Source organism: Equus przewalskii, chromosome 1, assembly GCF_037783145.1.
Source record: "Equus przewalskii isolate Varuska chromosome 1, EquPr2, whole genome shotgun sequence".
Classification (NCBI taxonomy): domain Eukaryota; kingdom Metazoa; phylum Chordata; class Mammalia; order Perissodactyla; family Equidae; genus Equus; species Equus przewalskii.
The window spans coordinates 134754028-134776450 of NC_091831.1; the positions used below are offsets into that span (position 1 = coordinate 134754028).

Sequence of the window (22423 nt, forward strand, 5' to 3'; positions counted from 1 at the left end):
GACAAGGACACCTGAAGAAAACCCTGAACAAGAATTATTTAGATCATCAAATGAATCACAGGGTCAATTCAGACTGAACCCACTGTGGCTTTGCTTTCTCTCTTCATTATGAAATCTTTTTTTCCTTTTGAGCTCAGCTGTTTATTAGAAAATGATTTTCACTGCATTTTAGCCAGCATTTCCGTGTGTAGATACCAATCTGCTACACTCGACAAAGCTGTGGGAGCTAATTTACTTATCTTACAGAATGTTCACAGGTTCCAAGTCTCACCTTCCACCTCGGATCTTTTTGTGTCTGTTTTCCTCCGTTTCTGTTTAGCCAACTTACGAGTGGATTCTTTCCCTCTGTCTTGCTCTCTGGCATTGATGATTCATTTTGAAGTTCTGAGTGGCTATTGTTCTGGCCTTTCCTCAGATGCCCTTGTCCCTCAGACTGAGGCAGGTGATCCTTCCCCCGTGCGCAAGCTCCTAGACACCCCGCTCTGTTCATGTCCGCAGTCCAGGTAGGAAGACTGGACATACTTCTCTGTGCTGAAGTTCCTGCGTGTGCTGCCTTTCCCCCATCTTCTGGCAGTTTCTAAAATGATGGCCCTGACAGATCTCAGCCTTCCTGGCTGGACATGCCCCTGGCTGTGATGGAAACATACCCAGCTGGAAGCAGCTGACATGCCCAGACCTTCCAGCATTGGGCTTTCCAATACAACATGTTGGGGCCCTTATTTCCTGTCATTTCTTTTTGGCTAGGTGGCTCCCTCCAGCCGCAGGCATTCCCTGGGCAGTTGTCTGAGTTAACGTCTGAGCTTGGCCAACATTAGTGCAGCTGTGGGCCCTGGCATTGCCGCTGAGTAAATTTCCCAGTTACACCGCAGAGTTGCTTTGACTTCTCTTTCCAGTACAATTATCTTACATGAACAAAGCCAGCCTCATAGGTGTGAGTCCTATGCAGTTATACCAGGCCCCACACTCAGAAGGGCCCTGTACTAAGATTAATATTCTGCTGTTGCTGTCTTGAAATTTTTAATAACTTTTAAATAAAATCTCAAAATTTTGATTTTTCACTAGGCTCCACAAACGGTGTAGCCTCTCCTCAGGAGAAACAGAGAACATCACTGACACCTGGAGAAGTGGGTGGGGCTTATTGACTAACCCAGCTTCTTAGGAGTCAAGGGCAACGCTGTTAGGAGTAATTGTTTAAAAATAGTTTTTCAGATGCAGTGCCATTCCTGCAAAACTTATTCTTATGGGAAGCTTTATGTCCATCTAAATAAAGCATTTTAGTGCTTCAGGAAAGGGAGAAGGGTACGACTCTAGAACAGCTGTCCAACAGAACTTTCTGCAATGATGTTAACAATCTGTGTCTTTGCTGTCCAATATAGTGACCACTAGACACATGTGGCTACTGAGAACTTGAAATACAGCTAGTAGGAATGAGGACTTGAATTTCTAAATCTTAACTTTAGTTATTTTAAATTTTAAAGTTAAATAGTCATAGGAAGCTATTGGCCACCATACTGGACAGCATAGCTCTAAAATAACAAAGTAATTTCTGACTTTTGGTGATTTGATTATATTTTACATTAAGTCTACAGCAAGACTTAAAGTTAGACTTTGTTCAGAGGCCAACCTGGTGGCACAGTGGTTAAGTTCACACGGTCCGCTTCTGCAGCCTGGGGTTCGCCAATTCAGATCCTGGGTGTGGACCTACGCACTACTTATCGTGCCATGCTGTGGCAGGCATCCCATATATAAAATAGAGGAAGATGGGCATGGATGTTACCTCAGGGCCAATCTTCCTCAGCAAAAAGAGGAAGATTGGCGGCAGATGTTACCTCAGGGCTAATCTTCCTAAAAAAAAAAGTTAGGCTTTGTCCACAGAATATTTTCTAAATTCAGATTTAAGGCATGTCAAGAACTAAGATGAGGGAACTCAAATCACAGTGTTTTGTTGTGCTTTTTCAAGTGCAGGAAAGCTATCCTTTCCACGTAGGAAAGCTAGGCCATGGGGCTCATTGCTCATAGAAGGGAGATATTACATAGACAAATGATTTACCTAAAGACTGCCTCTTCCAGTTCTAAGGGATTATGGCAGAAATAAGGGAGACAAAGAAGAGGCAAGGTCAGAGGCCAGAGGCTTGGCAAGGAGTGTTGATGAGGAGGTGTAGTAGGAGGAGAGTTGAGAGATGAGCTTGAGCCGTCACTCCTGGGCCCACATGGCCAGGGGGTACAAGTGACCGGCAAGTCCCACATGTTTTGGTGAGAAACAGAGGTCTTGAGAGCACAGAGGTACATCAGGGCTCTGGTCAAAACAACGAGGTAGCTGAGTAGGAACTTTGAGAATGCCAGAAACACAAACTTCAGAGACAGATTTGACTTCATCTCAAAAGCCACACCAGAAAAACTGTACCACAGTGGTCACCCGTCCAGGGAGCAGAAAATCTAACTGTTCCACTATCCACCAGTGAAGATCCAGGTATAACTACCTCTGCTGCCCAGGTCATCTAAACTTTTACAGACCCCAATACACACAGACACTACTCTGAAGGAGAACGAGGAGGTGGAGAGAAAATTTGAAAGATCTTAACATTTTACCTGAAGAAATTAAAGAGACTTCATGTAAAGGGGTTGTCTGAATTAATGAGCTGAACGAAGTTTAACTGAAGGGGATAATTTTGGTTTTTTTCTACCCAGTGCCCTGTGGATGAGCAGAAGAGTTACGGAGAAATACAGAAGCAGCATTTTCTTTGCACATCTAACTGCGGAGTGAATGAATTTGTGACCCTACTACAAATATGTTTGACATGTTGTCAAGCCAGTTATGGACAGCAGTTCTGTTCATAAGCTTTAGCAGATGTGGAATATGTGTGTGGGGGGGAGGGGGGGAATGTTAACCTGCTTTATTGAAACTAGGAGCTAGCTATACCAGTATCATGACAGAAGTGGGCACTTAACTCATTGATAGATGCCCTTTCTACAAAGACACTGGCAACCTCACACAGGAAGCTCATCTGGGGCTTATCTGGAAGGCAGTTTTTCTCTTATCACCTACCTGGACATGGAGGAGGTTGTAGATACCCTAGACTAATGGTCCAAGAGCTTTGAGATCAATGGGAGAGAGGCGGTCTGGCAGATTATGATGTTATTTTGACTGTGTAGTGCCCTAGTCATCTTCTTGTGCTTAATGAATCACATCCGGGATCAAGGAGACAAGATCTACTTGGACAAAATCCTAATATGCTTATCTGGATCTCATGTCCATACGGTCCTCTGTGGGCTACACCACCACCTTCAGGCCAACCCTGGAAAGTACATGTCCAAGAAAATAGAGGAATTTCTGGACTGTATTCCGTACAGCCAAGACACGGGCGTTATGCTTCAAATGTTCATGATCCTACAGTAAGAACCCACATGGTTCATCAAATATATTTAGCAATTCTTGGAATTCATGACAAAATTCATAACATATTTCTTCTCCTTGGCTGTTATAATAACTGACATTCTCAAAAGCGAAGGAGGCTCTTTTTGGTTCTCAGAGGCAGACGCAGCCCTTACCAAGTCTTGCTTAATTCCTCCAACCTTCCCCTAACCTACCTGACCCAACCCAACTCACATAAACGTCTCCAACCATTGAGATGGGAATCATTAGAGCCCAGGAGGACCCAGCCCTTGTGCCTCCACTTCTTGGGTTTTCTTCTTTGGGATATTGGCTTTTGGAAAAATTCAACTGCTCGCTCTCCTTGGGAATATAAATCACTTGTCACGGAGGCTAGAATGGCTAAGATAGATGCAGAAACTCAGTTTGCAACAGGGTCACCTTTTTTCAAGCACTTTGGGTTTACTATTTCATACCCAATCCTGGAAGCCATAGAACCATAAGGGAAAACTAAAGCACAAATCCTAGAAATCATCTGGCTGGGAATCCAGAGAACATCCAGTGCTAGTCACCAACAACAGATAATCAGGCACTGACAGGGGCCCAAGTAATTGGATTTTTGTGATATCTAGCTGTATGAGGAATAAAGTGGTTAAGAATGAGCTTTAAGGCTATATCCTGAGCTACTGGATTGTCTTAGTCCATTCAGGCTGCTATAAGGAAATACCACAGACTGCGTATCTTATACACAACAGGAATTTATTGCTCAAAGTTCTGGAGGCTGGAAGTCTGAGATCATGGCACCAGCATGGTTGCCTCTGGTGAGGACCCTCTTCCTGGTTCACAGCTGGCACCCTCTTGCTGTGTCCTCGCATGATGGAGGAGGGGGTTAGGGATCTCTCTGGACCCATGTTTATAAGCATTAACACCATTCACGAGGGCTTCAGCCTCAAGAACTAAGCACCTCGCAAAAGCCCCACCTACTAATACTATCACCTTTGGGGGTTGATTTGACATATGAATTTGGGGGGGGGGTGGTTCACATTCAGACTACAGCATAGACGAATGGTGAAGCCAGCAGCTGCAGTGGAGAAAACTGTGGGAGAAACAGGTTTGGGAGATAAGATCAAGTTCTATTTTGAAAGTGTTCAACTTGAAATCCTTATTAGACATCTAACGGAAATGTTAAGTAAGTGGCAGGATTTTTTTGTTAAGTCTAGAACTCAGGGGAAATATCAGGGCTGAAGAAGGAAGTTATTGACAGACAGAGAGAAATTAAAACCATGGGACTAAATATGGTCTCCTACAAAGTGAGTGAGTGTATTTAAAGAACAGAAGAGGTTTAAATTAATTTAAATTTGGAAATAAGAGGAAGGAGCCAGGAGACTAAGAAGAAGCGAATCAGGGATGTAGGAGGAAGACTGAGACGGTGTGTTGACTAAGGCCAGTGGTCGACTGAGTCGAATGCTGCTGAGAGCTCAAGTGAGAGGAGCACTGGGAATTGTTCCAAGGATTTGGAGAGGTGGAGCTCACTGGTGATCCTGAGAAGAATGTCTTCAGTAGAGTTGTAAAGAAGAAAACATGATTGGAAAAGGCTGAAAAGAGACTATGAGCTGAGGACGTGAAGACACCAAGTATTGACAAATCATTTTAGAAATAGGGATGCAAATGGACCTGAGAAGGAGGCATAGATTCTAGGAGGACAGATTTATTTCGAGGTGGGAGCTATTATAGCATGTTTATACACTGATGGGAATGTTCTAATTGAGAGGGGAAATGGGAAAATGCTGGAGAGAGTAGATGCTGGAAAGAGCAAAGCCTTTGAATAGGTGAGAGGGGATTCAGGGCTTAAGTGGTGAAGTCGAAGAAGACTTATATTCCAGGACAGTTCTTTCCTCATAAAGGAAGGAAAGGCAAAAATTAGTAAATGTGATGATGGGAAGTCGTCATAGCCGTCTTCTGCTTGCTCCTACTTTCTTAGTAAAAGTAGAGATGACGTCTGTTTCTATCAGCTCCTACTAGCCCAGCTTGCTGAGACCCTGCCCTCGACCTAGAACCCCGTCTATCTTCCTCTTGAATCTCCACCTCTTCAGCTCTAGCGAGCCTCAGACGTGTCCCAGGCTCCCAGCTACCACACCCCCTCCCAGGCTGCCTGGCCTCCACTTCTTGGGGAGGGAGGTCCTTGCACAAATGGGAGAACATGTGGAAAAGACTTTAAAAGGATAAACTAATGTAAACATAAGGTGTTATTAATTAATCAAAAGAGCAGCAGGATTGCAGAGCTTTCTGTACGAGATTTTGCCATCTAACCTTCTTCAAACATCTCTAACCTTAAAAAAAAGAAAAAAAGCCTTCTAAAGGAACAACACATCCTTTTCGAAAATGAGCGAAAGTACGGATAAATTAGGATTTAGAGAAGACAAGGATAAAGAAGGTCGCTTCTCCAGGCAAAACTACACACACACCCACATTTTGGTTACTACACATAGTGAGTACATTTATTGTAGCTTACAGACGAATGAATAGCAAATTCAAATGTCTTTTTTTCTAGTAAGAATTTTGTGGTGAAACATAAAGAGATTTAATATAAAAAGAAAACATGTACAATTGTACACAAATATCTTAATTTGGTAAACAAGTTTTCTTCAGCCAAACATTTGTGGAGAGGTGTTTGGTCCCCGTACTTGAATTAAAGTATCTAAGTAAATGTATTTCTAACTAAATAAGAGTCAGAGTGAATATTTATTTTCCTACATAATATGTAACTAAACACCTAGTTCTTCATGTTCTATGACTCAAAATGAGTTCAGAACTTCTAGTTTGGAAGTATGTTCAGAGTTTTTTTTTTACAAATAAGGTGACCAACCATCTCATTTATCCAGGACTGAAGGGTTTCCCAGGATGTGGGACTTTCAGTTTTAAAACTGAGGCAGCCTTGGGTAAAGTTGCCTTGTTTACCTGATGCTAAGGGAGAATTTCAATTCTGAAACTGGGAGCATTCCAGGCAAAATGGGCTGAGTTTGGTCACCCTCTTTATAAACTACACAAGGACTAGAAAGAGCTCATTGCTTTATAGTCGCATAGTCGCTCTTCCTAATTTTTAATATGTGGCCCTAAATATCTTTTGGCTATTTCAAAAGACTAAATTTATCCCCCCCTAAAAACAAAGATGTGATGGCACTGAGAATAGTCTGAGTTCAGAAGGCAACTTTATAAACTTTTCCATCCTTCCTTCTGTCCTCTCTCCCTCCCTCCCTCCCTCCCTTCCCTCCTTCCTCCTTCGTCTTTCCTTCTTTCCTTCCCTCTTTCCTTCCTTCCTTCCTCCCCTTCTTCCTTCCTTCTCATTCTTACCTTTTTATACCTGGGTCACTGTATGTAAAAGTATGTAGTACTAGTGGTGGACATTACAGATTCTTTCCTTGACCAAATTTTAGTCAGGCTCCTTTGAGCCCTCTTCTTGACTAGGGCTCAACCTTGGCCCTCATCCTGTCTTTGGCCTAATTTTAGCAAGAATCCCCCCAGCCTTGATATCTGATCACCTTCAATATCTGATTGAATTGCTCATCCTCCACTCTTGATATCTTATCACCTTGGCCAACCAAGAATCCTATTAAGTTGGTTTAGTAAGAATCCCCGTACCCTTGATGTCTCCTCTTAGTAGTTTTCCATCTGCTGAGCCCCTTTCTCTGCCCATTGGCTATAAATCCCTAGCTGTCTTTGCTATAATCTCTTCCTCTCACTGCAATAGTCTTGAATAAAGTCTTATTTACTGTTTTAATAAGTGTCTGAATAATTTTTTCTTTAACAGTTATGGTGCCATGACTCGGACAGGGTCAGATTCATCATTGGATCCATGGACCCTAAGTGGGCACTTCTGAAGCCTTTGTTTCACTCTGGACTGATGGATCAGGGATCTGTTGGTAATTCTGACTGCTGAGCCAATGTTCTGAATGACAGTCTATCGAAGTGAGGTAAGGGCAGATTTGATTCTTAAGATTTGGAGGCTGAGTTAGAGTCCTGGGATTCTTTGGTTGAACGGTACATGTTTGAGCAAGAGTCTTCCTGAATGGCAGTCTTCTTGACTCTCTTTGAGTGGGGATTTACTCCTTGACTCTTGCATGAGAAGTTCCTGGCTCTTTTGTGAGGCCTCTACTCTGTTTAGAATCTGAGGCTTCTCTGTTTGGAAGAAGCTGGGGTAGAGTCCTAGGCAAACAGAAGTTGAATTAGAGTCCCAAGTTTCTCCGTTTGTAAGGAATAGAGGCTGGGTTGGAGTCCCAGCCTTCTTTATTTGAGAGGTACCATGAGTTAAGAACATGAGAGCTTCTCAGTGGACTGAAACCCCCTTCTCAAACCCTTGCTGACTATATGCTCCGCCACCATGGCACCAACTCTGTGCACTTCCTTTCTTGTTGGAATGATTTGACTAAGAATAATTTAGAACTTCAAAGACTTCTTCAAACTGGTGTTTCTAAGATCTCTCCCTTACCATTGCTTCTGTTCCTCATTTCTCTTGTGTGTGTGTGTGAACATTTAAGTTCTACTCTCTTAGCAAGTTTCAATAATACAGTACAGTGTTATCAACTATAGTCACTATCTTATACATTAGATCCTCAGACCTTATTCATCTTATAGCTGAAAGTTTGTGCCCATCTATCAACCTTATTTCCCTCACCCCCAGCCACCAGCAGTCACTTTTCTGATCTCTGTTTCTATGAGTTTGACTTTTTGTTTTTTAGATTAAACATATAAGTGATGCCGTGCAGTCTTTCTCTTTCTCTGACTTATTTTCCTTACCATAATGTCCTTAATGCCCATCCATGTTGTTACAAATGACAGGATTTCCTTCTTTCTAATTGACGAATAATACTATGTATGAATGTATGTATGTATGTATCTATCTATCTATCTCACATCTTCTTTATCCATTCATCCATTGACTGACACTTTGATCATTTCCACATCTTGGCTATTGTGAATAAGGTTGCAATGAACATGGCAGTGCAGATATCTCTTCAATAACTTGTTTTCATTTTCTTTGGTTATATACCTAGAAGTGGGATTGCTGGATCATATAGTAGTGCTATTTTTAATTTTTTGAGGAACCTCCATACTGTTTTCTGTAGTGACTATACCAATTTACATTCCCACCAACTGTACACAAGTGTTCCCTTTTTTCCACATCCTCACCAACACTTGTTATCTCATGTCTTTTTATGATAGCCATTCTAACAGGTATGAGGTGATACCTCATTGTGGTTTTGATTTGCATTTGCCTGATGATTAGTGATGTTGAGCACCTTTTCATGTACCTCTTGGCCATTTGGATGTCTTCTTTGGAAAAATATCTGTTCAGATCCTCTGCCCATTTTTTCATTGGATTGTTTGGGTTTTTTTCCTATTGAATTATGTGAGTTCTTTATATATTTTGGATATTAACTGCTTACCAGGTATATGATTTGCAAACGTTTCCTCCCATTCTGCAGAGTTGTCTTTTCATTTTGTTGATCATTTCTTTTGCTGTGCAGAAGCTTTTAAGTTTGACGTAGTAGTCTCACATGGTTATTTTTGCTTTTGTTGCTTCTGCTTTGGGTGTCATATTTGAAAAATCATTGCTAAGATCTATGTCAAGGAGCTTCTTTTTTATGTTTTCTTTTTGGAGTTTTATGGTTTTTGGTGTTACGTGTAAATCTTTAATCCATTTTGAGTTAATTTTTCGAGTGGTGTAAGATAGGGGTCTAGTTTTATTCTTTTGCATGTAAATATCCAGTTTTTCCAGCACTATTTATTGAATAGTGTCTTTTCTTCATTGAGTATTCTTGGTTCCCTTGTCAAATATTAGTTGACTGTATATGCATAGGTTTATTTCTGAGCTCTTGATTCTGTTCCATTGGTCTATATGTCTGTTTTTATGCCAATACCATACTGTTTAGATTATTATAGCTTTGTAGTATAGCTTGAAATCAGGAAGTATGATGCCTCTGGCTATATTCTTCTTTGTTAAGATTGATTTGGCTATTCAGGGTCTTTTGGGGTTCCATACACATTTTAGGATTTTTTTTTTCTATTTCTGTGAAAAGCACCATTAGAATTTTAATAGGGGATGCATTGAATCTGTAGATTGCTTTGAGTAGTATGGACATTTTAACAGTATTAATTCTTCTAATCCATGAACATGGAATATCTTTTCATTTGTTTGTGTCTTCTTCATTTCTTTCACCAATGTTTTATAGTCTTCAGTGTACAGATCTTTTATCTCCATGGTTAAATTTATTTCTAAGTTTTTTATTCTTTTTGATACAGCTGTAAATGGGATTGTGTTCTTAATTTATCTTTCTGATAGTTAGTTACTAGTGTATAGAAACAGTACTGATTTTTGTATATTGATTTTGTATCCAGCAGCTTTACTGAATTTATTAGTTCAAGCAGTTTTTTGGTGGCAAATTAGGGTTTTCTCCATATAATATGTCATCTGCAAAGAGAGATAGTTCTACTTCTTCCTTTCCAAATCTGATGAATTTTATTTCTTTTTATTGCCTAATTGCTCTGGCTAGGACTTCCAATACTACATTGAATAAAAGTGGTGAGAATGGGTACCCTTGTCTTATTCCTAATCTTACAGGAAAAGATTTTAGCTTTTCACTGTTGAGTATGATTTTAGCTGTGGGCTTGTTCTATGGCCTTTATTATGTTGAGGTACAGTCCCTCTATACCCAGTTTATTGAGAGTTTTTATCATGAATGGATGTTGAATTTTGTCAAATACTTTGCATCTATTGAGATGATCATATGATTTTTATCCTTCATTTTGTTGGTGTGGTTTATTACATTGATTGATTTGCAGATGTTGAACCATCCTTGTCTCTTTCCTCCATTTACCATCTTCAATGTTCCCTTCAGCTCCCTTGAATCCTTTGCTATGACACTCTTCAAGCCCCTTCCTCCTCCGTCTCTCTCCACTCTTGCCAGACTTTTCCATTCCTGCTCCAGTTCGTCAACTCCCCATAGTCACTTGAACTTTAGGTCCCTTGTCCTTCATTGGGGTTGCTCAAGAGACTCAGGAACTCCCAAAAGAAACTACATATCAGAAGAAAAGAAAATCTTTAAAGTCTCCTTTACAAATATTGGTAAAAAGCATCAGTCCTCATATTGAGTGAGTAAGTAACCTTAACTTGTTCCATCCATCAGAAACACAGTTTGGATAAAAATATAAACTGGAGCAAAAATAAGAGCTAACTATCTTATATAAACCAGTGAGTTTTGTATTATTATGTTTATCTGACTCATGGCTAAACTTTTAGACTGAAAACTATAAAGTCTCTACTTGCATCTGTCTGTATGTTTATGTATGTGATATTTTCTACCTCTCGATGGTATTACCAAATTAACTTATAAAATCTCATAAAGGAGCTGTATTCTGATTGGCTTATGTATAAATAAATGCATAAATAAGTTGTAGAAGGCTTACGGGAATCTTGCAAAACAAATCTTATCTCCTGTGGCCAAAACTGCCTGAGATTGGATAGATTTATTTATAAAGTTTTTTAAAAAAAGAATTTAATATCACACACTATACAAAACTAGAGTTTGATTTTCTTTCTGTTAAAATAACAAAGACTTCTTGGATTATTGGTCTGCTCTTAATAAGAGATTGTAAAAGGTTTTTATTTACCTGTTAAGTAATCCTTCTAGGAAACAAAGATTCTGTGTCTTATCAGAATAATTTCCTGTGTTTTCTGTTAACCTTTATCATGTCCTTGATTATGTAAGAGAACTGAGTCATCTCACTTTTAAAAGAGCTACAGTATTCTTACGGTTATGTTATCTCCTATATTTACTTTTGAGTTCTTTTATTGTCACTTTAGTTAAATAGGTAGTTAAGTATTATTTCACAGTGGCCTGGGATCCTATTTAGTCACGTATGCAAACCTTTGACTTTTTTTTTTTATCATTTTGCCTTCCCAGAATCAAATACTAAATGAAATCTTGATCTTAAATTGACCTTGAGATTTCTCAGAGGGTTCCTGGAAAATCTCAAAGGATTTTTTTCTTTCATCTTGTAAAAAGAGAAAAGTCAAAAAATAATTAGGTTTATTTGATATATTCCATTGCATGAAAGGCATTGTCAAATAAGAGATGCTTAACTTTCCCTCAATTATATTTGTATGGATAACAAGTTATTAATATAAATATTCCAGAAATTGTATGAAATTTGTCAGTATTCTGACTGTATATGATATGTCCCGGCATAATGTTATCAGTCTTAATTCCAGTTATTATTTTAAACGTTGTTTGCCACAGAAAAAAACAAATTCCCTTGTCAATTGCATCATTTTTATAATGAACTCTCATTAGATCTTTAACCATGGCCATTTTATGTCTTTGTCATCAACAGATAGTTTTTGTTTTACTCTGATTCTTCTCTGAAAGGGCTTGTCATCAGCTATGAGCCAGAGTGCTTCACCTTCAACGAAAAGGGACTATCTCAGAAACCTGTGAAAAGGATTATGATGAGTCCCTGGGATACAGGCTTCTGGTACCTTTACTTAAATAACTCTGAGACCATACCATTCAACTGAATAGAGATTTCCAGAACTCTAGTGAAGAAGCTGATGGGTTTATAAAACTGCTAACCCAAGAGCAAGCAGGACAAGAATTAATTCCATGAGACCGAATGACCTGATGAAGGATGATTATGGCTTTTGTTTGGAAGATTGCTGCTGGATTTAAGGAATCCCTTTCCCCTTCCTCCTAACACACAATGAGTTAGTCGATTATACTTTTGTAAACAAAAGTGGAGCATTTATCTTTTCTCCCTGTCTGGTCCCTCCAGAATTCAGAAACTTTTATTGAGTGTCCTCATTTTCATGGCAACATAATTATTTGCATAAGTTCAGTAAGAATCTGTCCTCTTTGAACAGGACAGAATTGGAAGCATTGGTTATATAACCAAGGCTTTAACTGGAATGTCGTATTTGAGAATGATGTGCATAGAATCAGATATGACTAGTTTTAAGGAACTAAGGTTGATTTTATAGAACCAATGCTTATAAAACCCTTTTGGGAAAACTGGGCTGGTTCCTGGCTTACAGGGTTCCCAGCCTTACAGGTGAGCAAGGAAACTCATTTCCTGGCAGGCCTAGGAAACTTAGGATACTTTGGAGACCTAGAGAAGAGAGAAATTCAACCAAATCTTTGGTACTGCAGGAGAAATCACATGGCGAATTCTTGGCTTGGCTTCCTAGATTTGAGAGACTTTTATAAGTCTAACTTGAGATTCTTTATGAAAAGCTCCAGCAAAGCAAACTTTCAAAACGTCTACGTGGTCAGTTACTATTCATGCTGCACTTATGTAAATAATAGGCCAAATCTAATGAGATCAGACTTATTTTGTAAACAAGAATAATCTTACTTTGATTAACTTTGATCAAAAAGAATGAGTATAGAGAGAAATTTTATGTTTCCATGAAAAACTATAGCACACTCTTGTGGGTTATCAGACTCTAGCCCTGTTCATTGTCTTTGAGATTTTATTGTCTACTTGTAAATTGGACTGAATCCTCTATCTTGCACATTTTTACACCCCTTACCAAGTTCTCAATTCTTCTAGTTTCCTCCAATATCTTGCTACAACTCTCCACATTTTTAACAGTTCCAATTTTCCTCCCAATTTCCTAACTTGGTGTCACTGAGAACTATAACCTGACTGCCCAAATCCTTATGGGGACACTGGGTTGTCTTGCAAGCTAAAGCTAGATGATGGGCAGCCTTGCTGCCTGGAGCTGCTGCTGTGGAGGCCACCGAGGAAGTTTACTGAAAATCCCACATCTTCCGTGCTCTGCTCTAGGAAATAACCATGACTGTAACACTGATATCTATGCCATCACCAGATATTCAAACTGCAAACCAGGAGATCTGTTGGATCCCACTACTATCCTCACTCTACCATCTAAAGATACTTCAAGCCCAACATGTAGAAATCTTCTCAACTGGCTGCCTTCTGGACTCAGAAACTGGATTTATAGTCTGCTCCAACCATGAGTCTTTGTTTTTCTTTTTATTTTCATAGGAATTCCCCTCATTAAATTCCTGATTATTTGCACCATCTAGCAAATATACTCTACTACCAAGTCCCAACAGATGATTCAACTGGTCCTTAACGAACACAAGGAGATTGAGTGAGAAATGGGCTTGCATTGTTCAGAGGAAACAAGAATGTCTCTTCTTTCCCTTGAGCAAGAAGAGGGACTGACAAAGACTCTCAGGACTTCAGCTTGGCCTCGTTCTGTCTTTGGCTTGCCAAGCCCAATTTTAACAAGAATCCTGCCAAGTAAGTTTAGTGAGAATCCCCCCCACCCCCGCTATTGATATCTGATCACCCTCAATGTCTGATCAAGTCCCTCATCCCCCACCTTTGATGTATAAGTCCTTGACTTGCCTTTAGCAATAATCCTGTTAAGAAAGAATCTCTCTACCTTTAATGTTTCCTCTTAATAATTTTCCACCCACTGACCCCTCACTCTGCTCGTTGGCTATAAATCCCCACTTGTCCTATTGTGTTGGGAGTTGAGCCTTATCTTTCTCTCCTATTGCAATAGAGTCAGTTTCTATTGCAATGGTCTTGAATAAAGTCTTCTTTACCATTTAAAAAAATAGAATAATTTTTTCTTCAACGTCCGAAACAGGGGTTTCTTAAATAAGCCGCAAGAGACACTAGAATCAGCATCTCCTCCTCCAAGGTTATTTTGTCCTATCTCCCACCCAGTTTTGGAAACCCTCAAACCTCAACTTGTAGCTCAGTACATCATCCCTTCCCCTTACTTTTGGCTGCTTAACACATTTCATGGTAATCACTAATTCATCACATGGAACTGAATAAGAACCATTTAATATGATTATCTTCTCCATTAAAGCTGTCATCATAATTAGAGCTGCAGTGAACTGTTTGCCAGGAATTATAACTTCTGCCAAGAAAAACTTGGGTGTCATTTTAGAAAAATTCTTAGGTGGGGGAGGAGGAGATCAGGACCATCTGTGTTGGGATCCAAAGCTGAATAATGAGGAATAAAGGCCCTTTCCCCTGCTATCTGCCAAGCTCTGGCCAGCCCTCCAACTGGAACTTACCACAGACTTTAGGATGAACCAGCTTTCAAGAGAGTCCAAGGAGCACACCCTCTCGGGAACAATAGCCTTGGAAAAGTCACTCCTTAAGAAGGGAAAGAGGCAGCAGCAAATAAAAATTAGGCCTTCATGGATAAGGCTTTCTAAAAGTTCTTCCAAACGGTTTTGTTTGCTACCCCACTGTTTCCAGGGCAACCACCTAAGCCAGGACCGAAGTAGAAGGAGACATGAGGCTAGAATGGGACCACCCACTGCAATTCTCATTTTATCCTGATGGCAAGAACCTTTATATTGACACAAAGTGTTTGTCAGGCCTCTTGCTGTGAATCACTGGAATAACAGTTTGCCCTGATGGAAGCGTGTCACAGGCTCTGCTCCCACATCCCCCACACTGAGGTGTTTTTAAATGGAACCAAACATCCCAGGGGAATTTCTCTGCACTGCGAGCATTGCTTTGTTGCACATTTTTAGACTACACACTGTAAATTAGAGATAAAATACATTATGCTAATTTCCTTCTGCACATCTTGTAGTTATTTTTAGGAAAAGTGTCTTTGAAATTCAGCTTCTCAGGTAAATGTTTAAAATGAAGAGAAAATTAAAACCAAGGCAGAAGGATGCTCAGGACTGAGACACATCACAGTCTGGCACTTTGTAATGAGCATACTTTGTGTCCAGCATGGATTTTAGCTGCAGATAGTGGAAGCAGCACTGTACTGGGCATCATTAGACTTGGCTGTGCATTTTGGTTCTGCAACTTTTTGGATATGTGACTTTGGAGGAATTAATTTCATTTCCCTAAGTCTCAGTTTCCTCATCTTTGAAATAAGAAATGTTCAGTGAGGTCCCTATGGTGCCTTCCTGAGGTCCTCACACTCTATGACCCTCTGTGCAACACTGAGTAAGACGGCCTAAAATCACATTGAGCAGGTTATATTGACTATCTTTAGAATGAATAAACTCAACCTGTGAGCATTAAACAATTCAGTGGCACTAAAACACTTCAACCTGCATTCTTTATGATCTCTTACTACGCTGCACTTGTTGATTTTTTCACTTGCTGTCCTGGGTATCTCCCATTTGCACCTCAGGTCTGTTGTCCATCGTTCTTCACCCTGGGACGTTGTCCAGTAAGGACTACAACACAGGTTCTTGTCCTCTGACTTCCAGGTGGGTTCAGAGAATGGGCACGAGATTGAAAGGAGGGCAGAGCGTGAGGCTGCCCGCTCCCTGCTCCCTGCCTGTGAGGTTGCTGTGAGCTAGCTATGTCCCTCAATCAAAGGTCACAGCTCCTGGCAGTCACGCTCTGCACGGCAGTCTCCAGGTTTCCATAATGGCTCTCTCTTAGTCAATTCAGACTGCTATTACAAAGTACCACAGACTGGATGGCTTATAACAACAGAAATTTATTTCTCACCATTGTGGAGGCTGGAAGTCTGAGATCAAGGAGCTGGCAGCTTTGGTGTCTGATTGGAGCCTGCGTCTTGGTTGCAGACTGCCAACTTCTGGCCATGTCCTCATGTGGTGGAAAGAGGGCTAGAAGTCTCTCTGAGGTTTCCTTTCTAAGTGCACTAATCTTGTTCTTGAGGGCTCCACCCTCATGACCTAATTACCTCCCAGAGGCTCCCACTTCCTAATATTGTCACATTGGGGGTTTGAATTTCAACATATGAAATTTGGGGGGACACAAACATCCTGTCAATAACAGTCTCTCTCTTCTTGGTGCTTCAAGTCTAGGAGTATGGCACAATCTCTGTAGTTCTCTATGCCTGTGCAGATCTTTGAAAATTAGTCTTTATGCAAATCTCCCCAAATTATCCAGTGTGAAGGAACCGTCTATTGCTTGCTTGTACCCTGACTGATACACTCAACTTCTTGAGATGCAAGTGCAGCAAAATTGGAAAGGCCCTGGTGCTTATTACTGAAATATATCAATTTTCTTTGAATACATACTTTTTTTTCTTAATTATGACTCTGAGAAAAGATGATAATCTCTATGTAGTGCTGCTTGATTACACAGTACTTGACCTCTGTACATACTTGTATTACACAGATTCCAGGAACAGATAATAGAATCCAGTCTAGTAGTTTAAGCACAAAAGGACTGGATGCAAGGAATCAGATGCTCCCAGTAGGGCTGGAGGAGTGGGCTCTAGGCTGGGCCTCCAGGAAAGACTTCTAGAACACACCACAGAGCTGACCTGCCCAGAGAACCGTCGCTGCAACAATCATAAATCTGGGAATCAAGAAGCCACTGTGTCACCTGCCAGCTCCAGGATTACACTGCCTTGCCACAATTCAAGAATCAGAAAGTTGTAGCCTCAATTGTGGTACCTGATTTGTACCATCAAACAGAAGGCCTTGGTGCTGTCTTCCTCTCTACTTGATTCAGTTCTAAGTTCGATTCTCACAAAGTACATCTAATTGGTGGAGCCAAAATCGTATTCCTAGCTGCAAATGAGTCTGGGAAATGTCGATTTTAGCTTTCCAGCCTCTATAGTGTGGGAAAACACACTAGAAGGACATTGGGATGAATTCTGAGCAGGCCAATCTACTCTATCTGTCACAAAATTATTTCTGAAAGCATGTTTCAAATGTCATACTAAAAAAACTTGAACTTTGGTACTGGTCACATGGCCCAGTCATTAAGTTTGGTGTGTTCCACTTCTGCGGCCTGGGTTTGGTTCCCAGGCATGGACCTACACCACTGGTCAGTGGCCAAGCTGTGGTGGCAACTCACATACAAAATAGAGGAAGATTGGCACAGGTGTTGGCTCAGGGCCAATCTTTCTCAGCAGAAAACAAACAAACATGAGCTTTGGAGATTAAAAAAAGAGGGAGACCAGAATTCAAATCTCTGCTCTAGGATTTACTAGCTGCGTGACCTTGGGCAGGATGCACTTAATGTTAATGAGCCTCTTTTTCGTCTGTACAACGGGAATAATAATGCCTACCTCATGGACTTGTCATTCATTTATCCATCTATATAACAGAGCTTTACTGATTGTCATATTAGTTTGGAAGTGACAGACATCTGATTGGTTAAGCTGAAAAGAAATTTATTAAAGGATATTTCATAGGTCACAGAATTGCCAGGAGGAGTAGAGAGCTGGGCTCAACGTTGAACTTCCAGGACACCACCTGGAACAGGCATCAGAACTTGCCTGAGGACGCTGCTACTGCCTCCACCACCCACCCCTAGCGCTTATTGCTGCTTTTTCCATTCCACTGATGCAGCTGCTACTGCAGCACTGTAACCATAAACTCAACAGTGCCACCTCTGAAGGCCAAGTGGCAGTGGTGTCACTCTCACTGGCAAAAATGGATTTCATGTGGCATTTCTTCCTCACATGTGTCTCTTCTCGAAGGAAGTCACCCAAGGGTGTCTGGTGGGACCTGGGTCATATGTTTGTGCCCAGCTGCAGACAGGGCCAGGGAAACACAGTTGCTGACTTTTATCTTGGGGAGGAAGGAAACTCTCTAACCAAAGGGAGAGGATTCACAGAGTGCTGGGCTCCAGACGAATGTCCACTACACTGCCTCCAAATGGCTAAGCCAAAGGGATATGTATTGGCTATTTTTCTCATGTGCTTTCCTCTATCCAAATGCCGTTCTCCCCAAATAGTGGCATGCTGGTTCCTGAGAGCTACAAATTTACATTCTATCAGCCAAGCCGTCCCTGTGTAAAGAGTATGTCTCTTTCCCAATGGTTCCATCAAAAATCTGTGGCTGACTTTATTGATCTGACTTGGAAAGATAAACTTTCTTAAATCATTCATTGAGCCAGGGAGATGGAATAAATTAACACACCAGGTCTGGGTTACCTGCCAACTGCGCTGGAGAAGTATAGGTTCAGCCTTTCTAGAACTGTTTGGCTCAAGCGTGAGGGAAGAAAGCTTTTGTAAAGGAAAACTGGGATGCCGGGTGCGCATAAACAATAGTTTTCCACTGTAATCTTCCTGATGGTTTGATATCCACACACACTCTCTTGCATACAACGTCATAGGTGATCCTACCCACAAAATTGCAACTCTTCCGTGAATACTCTAGAACTCCCTCCTTCCCCAGGCTCTAGGGCCAAATACTGAATCCAGCTCTAGGGTCCTCAGCAACATGGATTTGACAGTTAAATTTAGGTGTCAACTTGACAGGGCTGAGGTATGCCCAGGTAGCTGGTAAAATATTATTTCTGAGTGTGGCTGTGAGAGTGTTTCTGGAAGATATTAGCATTTGAATCGGAAGACTGAGTAAAGAAAATCTGCCTTACTGGTGCAGGTGGGCACCATCCAATCCACTGAGGGCCTGAATAAAGCAAAAAGGCAGAGGAAGGGCAAATTTTTTCTCTCTGCTTGAGCCGGGACATCCATCTCCTCTGGTCCTTGGACATCAGCACTCCTGGTTCTCGGGTCTTTGGACTTGGATTGGGACCTTGCCATTGTCTCCTCTGGTTCTCAGGCCTTTGCGTACAGACTAGAACTACACCACTGGCTTTCGTGGGCCTCCAGCATGTAGATGGAAGATCATGGAACATCTTAGCCTCCGTAAGAGGCTAAGCCAATCCCTCATAATAAATCATCTTCTATGTATCTATATTTATCCTGTTGGTTCTGTTTCTCTGGAGAATCCTGACTAACACAGTGCATTACTCTCAGGTTGGTTGAGAATATTTCCTTGTGTATTGTCAACCTATGACTAAATGATAAATTTAACCTAATCTACAATGCACAAGGAGATCAGATACGTAAATTAAAAAAGAATTCCATGTGGAGAAGGGAAGAGAAAGAAACAACTTAGAATGGTCACTGTCCAAAAGCATTTCTCACATCCTGTTTCTCAGGAATAAAAAGTGTTCCCTGACACAGTGATGGAGTAAATTCCTTGGTCAGCAAAAGTTGCTAACTCTGGCTTTCTCCTCTGGTAGTAGAGCCAACGTTCAGTATCTTCTGTGGTCACATCTGAGAAGGACAATGGTGAGGACTTACTTGTGGGGACTAAACTAATTCCGAAGCCTATTTTCTATTGAGAAGAGATCAGGGCCTAGAGACCTTAGGTTGGTCAATGTTTTTCTAGGAATATTATTTACTCGGAAACCTAGTAGGCTTTCCATCTATATCCAACACTAGGATGTCCTCTCATAACAACAGGCCTTAGAGTTCTGCCTTTCTCTCCAGGCCTCAGCCATAAACCTTCCATTTTGTGCATTTCCTGGGGGCAATGACAAGCAATAGCTTTGGACAGATAAAACCAATCTGGCTCCCTCATTCCATGTACTTCAGTGGTTGGGCTCTAAAGTGGGGCTTAGTGAAGCCTTTATCAGACAAGGAAAACCCAGAACGAGGAGCTTAGTAAGGCTTTCCCAGGGTCCCTTGTTATCTCTTCTTAAGTTTCCAGTATCCTGGACTTTACTTCCATTACCTTTATCTTGGGGGAGAGAATTCAGCTTTGCCAAATGAGCAAAACTCAATATTACCTAGCTGCTAACTCTCTTTGATCACAGGCCAAAGGCAGAAGGGCTTCCCTTAGCAGTTTCTGTTCTCTCTCTACTTTCTGATGAGCCAGTTGTCTCTTACTTATAGTAACTTATGTCAGGCTGGAAAAAAATATCCAACCTGATCTAACCAGATGATGTTTTTCTACCGGCTTTCCTAAATCTCCAGCCTGGATAGATACATTGCCTGAGTCTCCAAATACAACATGTTTATGAAGGCAGTCATCTTCCCCGGCAGAGAAGGGGAAACCTACCCTGTCTCCTGCCTCGCTGTGACCCTTCCAACTTCACATGGTCATTCCAAGTGTCAGTTGTAACAGGTACTTCCAGCAATCAATTTCTATTTCAGTCTACTTCTGTTTCCACAAAGGAAACTCGCTATCTTAAGCAAAAACAAAGAATGTGCTCAAGGATGTGGAGTAGCACAAAGAATTAAAAGAAAAGTTAAGCACCAGCCTGTGAAAAGGACAGGAATCAAAACAACCCTACGTATCCAGGTAGCAGGAACTAACGTTAGTCTCTTTCGTGGCACTGTTGTCGGGATAAGTAATCATTGCCATTTTCTATCCCTTTACGACTGTACTCAAGATTTAATTTTTGGGATCCAGAGTCTGAATAACATTCTTGGATCATCCGTCTACTCACCTCTCATTTGGGTAGGGCAGGGCATTTTGGATGATGGCCTCACCAAGAATGGCCAGGGAATTGTTTCAAGGTGTTCTTACTAGAAAAAGATGGAGTGAATGCCAGGCAGGCAAAACCCGAAGATGTTCACCATTTGCTTACCATGTGCTGAGCTTGTGCTACTCTCTCTGGATCCAAAGATAAGTAATGATGTTGGCCAACATTTATTAATCATTCACTAGGAGCCTGGAACTTCCTATGCATTATTTCAGATAGGCTTTACAATAAGTACTGTAAAGCGGTTACTCTTTTTGTTTTCTTTTTAAAGATTGGCACCTGAGCTAACATCTGTTGCCAATCTTCTTTTTTGTTTTTCCTTTTTCTTCTCCCCAAAGTATCCCAGTACGTAGTTGTATATTCTAGTTGTAGGTCCTTCTGGTTGTGTTATGTGGGATGCTGCCTCAGTGTGGCCCAATGAGTGGTGCCATGTCCCCTCCCAGAATCCAAACAGGTGAAACCCTGGGCCACGGAAGCAGAGTGCGTGAACTTATAAAGGGGTTACTCTTATGTCTTAGGTCAGTGTTACGGGTTTAACAGTGTTTAACAATTCATATGTTGAAGTCCTCACCCCCAGGGCCTCAGAATGTGACCTTATTTGGAAATAGGGTTATGGCAGATATAATTAGTTAGGATGAGGTCATTAGAGTGGGCCCCTAATCCAATATGACTGGTGTCCCTATAAAAAGGAGAAATTTGGGGGCTGGCCCCGTGGCCACGTGATTAAGTTCGCCTGGGCTGAGGCATGTATGGGATGGGTTTATTCTGCCTCCTCTTTCTATACAGTAAATGTAAGAACACAGCCTGTGGTAAGCAGCAGGAGGCCAATCATGTCTATTTTAAAAGGACTTCTAAGACTCTTAAAGATGTTGTCCCTCAGGACCTTAACAGGAAGACCAAGGTAAGAGAAGAGCTTATCTCAAAGAGACCTTTGGATATAGATTTTGTTTAATGGAATGGGTTATAAATTGACTCATGAAAAATCCATGAAGGTTTTAAAAGAATTGTATCAACTTGGACTGAAAGATATAGAGATAATACAAAATGAAAATAGGTCTTTGGACTCCCAAATTTCCATGTGGAGAACCGGGCTGAGAGAATTCCCCAGCTGCAAATGTAGGTTATTTCCTATGGGAAATGAACGAGGTCACAAATAGAGAGGGTAGAGCCAAGACCCATGGAAAATCAGTTCCTAGACAGTAGGACTGATCCTCTAGTCAAAGAACTGGCAGCACATGTCCAGCTGGCTTGCAGCATTGCCATGGACAAGTGATTTCTGTGTGTTTCCATTTTTCTCCTTTTTGAATGGCAGTATCTATGGCAGTTATTTTGTGCCTGTTCCATCACTGTATGTTGGGAATGTGTGGCAGAGATATTTTGTCTCTTTAGTTCATAGGTTTATAGATCAAAAGAAACTATTCCCAGGGAGCTGTACACGAGAGGACACATCCAGGGAGATTTATCCGTACCCAGACCTAATCTAAATGACAATATTTTCCCTTCCCCTCTAGGCACCCACATTATGCCTGACATGTGGAAGGTGCTTAGAAAATATTGGTAAATGATTACATGAGTAAAAGAATATGTTGTCCATCATACTGGAAAATTAGGCATTCTAGTTAGTAAAAACAATTACGGACTGGCATAGGGATAAATATACAGAATTGAGAGTCCAGAAATAAACCCATACGTTCATGGGCAATTGATTTCAACAAGAGTGGCAAAACAATTCAATGGGGGTAAGAATAGTCTCTCCAAAAAATGATG

The 22423-nt window shown here is 41.0% G+C and overlaps 1 non-coding gene across 1 annotated transcript; it reads right to left on the reverse strand.

The window, feature by feature from the left end:
* Window positions 1-21325: 21325 nt before the first annotated feature.
* LOC139078499 (small nucleolar RNA SNORA51) lies at window positions 21326-21482 on the reverse strand. Its single transcript, XR_011531480.1, has one exon. It is a non-coding gene; the product is annotated as a small nucleolar RNA SNORA51 (small nucleolar RNA).
* Window positions 21483-22423: the final 941 nt, after the last annotated feature.